Genomic DNA, 2,861 nt, shown 5'->3' on the forward strand with positions numbered 1-2,861 from the left:
TTTTGTGGTTTATAATTTTGAACATCCTGACTTTGAGCATTATAGCTTTGAACATTCTGAGAACATGGCACACCCTCCACCCCGTGAGAGGACTCTAAGGGAAATGGTTGCACCTGATTTCACCTATGAAAGCTTGTGCATCCAATACCCTGATGAGGATGTCCCATATGTTCTTAAAATTGGACTGATCCATTTGCTTCCAAAGTTTCATGGCCTTGCAGGTGAAGACCCGCACAAACATCTGAAATAATTCCATATTATTTGCTCCACCATGAAACCACCAGATGTCCAGGAGGATCACATATTTCTGAAGGCTTTTCCTCATTCTTTAGAGGGAGTGGCAAGGAACTGGCTATATTACCTTGCTCCAAGGTCCATCACGAGCTGGGATGGCCTCAAGAGAGTATTCTTAGAAAAGATTTTCCCTGCTTCCAGGACCACGACCATCAGAAAAGATATTTCAGGAATTAGGCAACTCAGTGGAGAGAGCTTATATGAATACTGGGAGAGATTTAAGAAACTATGTGCTAGTTGTCCTCACCACCAGATTTCTGAGCAGCTTCTTCTCCAATATTTTTATGAAGGACTCAGTAACATGGAGAGACGTATGATAGATGCTGCCAGTGGTGGAGCCCTTGGAGACATGACCCCTACTGAAGCCAGGAATTTAATTGAGAAGATAGCTTCCAACTCCCAGCAATTTAGTGCCAGAAGTGATGCTATTGTCATTAGAGGAGTGCATGAAGTAGCTACGCATTCATCTTCATCAGCCGAGACTAAGAAGCTTGAAGGTAAACTAGATGCCTTGGTTAACCTGGTAACCCAACTGGCCATGAATCAAAAATCTGCACCTGTCGCCAGACTCTGTAGTTTATGCTCCTCTACCGACCACCACACAGACCTTTGCCCTTTTGTGCAACAATCTGAAGCAATTGAACAGCCTAAAGCTTATGCTGCAAACATCTACAATAGACCTCCTCAACCTCAGCAGCAAAATCAGCCACAACAGAACAATTATGACCTCTCCCGCAACAGGTACAATCCCAGGTGGAGGAGGAATCATCCCAGCCTTAGATGGTCGAATCCTTCACAACAACAGCAATAACAACAACAGCCTTATTTTCAGAATGCTACTGGCCCAAGCAGACCATACGTTCCTTCACCAATCCAGCAACAACAACAACAGCAACAACCCTAGAAACAGCAAACAGTTGAGGCTCCCCCGCAACCTTCCCTTGAAGAACTTGTGAGGCAAATGACTATGCAAAACATGCAGTTTCAACAAGAGACAAGAGCCTCCATTCATAGCTTAGCTAATCAGATGGGACAATTGGCTACACAGTTAAATCAACAACAGTCCTAGAATTCTAACAGATTACCTTCTCAATCTGTCTAGAATCCCAAAAATGTGAGTGCCATTACATTGAGGTCGAGAAAGCAGTGTCAAGGACCTCAACTAGCAACATCTTCCTCATCCGCAAATGAACCTGCCCAACTTCACTCTACTCCAGAAAAAGATGATGTTAAAAATATAAAGAGTAAGTTACCTAACAATTTCTATGCAGGTGAATCTTCCACTGGTAATTCTGATTTACAGAAGCAGCATATCCCTCTTCCATTCCCTCCAAGAGCAATTTCGAACAAAAAAATGGAAGAGGCAGAGAAGGAGATCTTGGAAACATTTAGAAAAGTAGAGGTAAACATACCTCTGCTGGATGCAATAAAGCAAATTCCAAGATATGCTAAATTCTTGAAGGAGTTGTGCACTAATAAGCGGAAGTTTAAAGGAAGTGAAAGAATTACTATGGGTAGAAATGTCTCAACATTGATTGGTAAATCTATTCCCCAAATCCCTGAAAAATGTAAAGATCCAAGTACATTCAGCATACCTTGTATTATAGGGAATAGTAGGTTTGACAATGCCATGCTAGATTTAGGAGCTTCTGTTAGTGTTATGCCTCTGTCTATTTTTAATTCTCTATCTCTTGGTCCTTTGCAGTCAACTGATGTGGTAATTCATTTAGCTAATAGAAGTATTGCCTATCCTGTTGGTTTCATAGAGGATGTCTTAGTTAGAGTTGGTGAACTAATTTTCCCTGTTGATTTTTATATTTTGAATATGGAGGAGGGATTTTCTAAAGGATTAGTTCCCATCATTCTAGGCAGACCTTATATGAAAACTGCTAAAACTAAGATAAATGTATATGCAGGCACACTATCTATGGAGTTTGGTGATATAACTGTTCATTTTAATATTCTTGATGTTATGAAACACCCACCTGAAGATCTTTCTGTATTTCATGATGAAATAATTGACCATGTTGTTGATGAATACATGACTGATCTTCATTCTAATATGCATGCATGTCACTCTTCATGCATTGAATCTGAATTTGTACTTGATCATATGTCTGAATTTGATGCTGAGAGTGAATCTGAAATTGATATTGATTACATGTCTGGTGATGTTTTACCTCTTGAGATTGATTTTCTAGAGTCAGATAGAACTAACCATGTTTCAGGAAGTACACATACCTCTTACTTTCTTTATGAGGTACAGGCTAAGAAACCATCTCTTTCTACCATTATCCAGCCGCCCACACCAAAACTGAAGCCTCTGCCATCAAATTTAAAATATGCTTACTTGGATGATAACAAAAGTTTTCCAATAATTATATATGCCTCCCTTGCTGATGAGCAAGAGGAGAAGCTGTTATCAGTTCTCAAGAAGCATAAGAAGGCTATAGGCTGGACCTTGGCGGGCAATCCTGGTATTAGCCCGTCCACATGTATGCATCGAATAAATTTAGAGGATGGGGCTAAACCAATAAGACAGCCACAGAGAAGACTCAACCCGGTGA

General features: G+C 40.4%; 1 non-coding gene across 1 annotated transcript; it reads right to left on the reverse strand.

The window, feature by feature from the left end:
- Window positions 1-442: 442 nt before the first annotated feature.
- Window positions 443-549, reverse strand: LOC113001796 (small nucleolar RNA R71). The gene has a single exon (XR_003267282.1). It is a non-coding gene; the product is annotated as a small nucleolar RNA R71 (small nucleolar RNA).
- Between the last annotated feature and the right edge of the window lie 2,312 nt (window positions 550-2,861).

This window comes from Glycine max, chromosome 5, assembly GCF_000004515.6.
Source record: "Glycine max cultivar Williams 82 chromosome 5, Glycine_max_v4.0, whole genome shotgun sequence".
Lineage (NCBI taxonomy): Eukaryota > Viridiplantae > Streptophyta > Magnoliopsida > Fabales > Fabaceae > Glycine > Glycine max.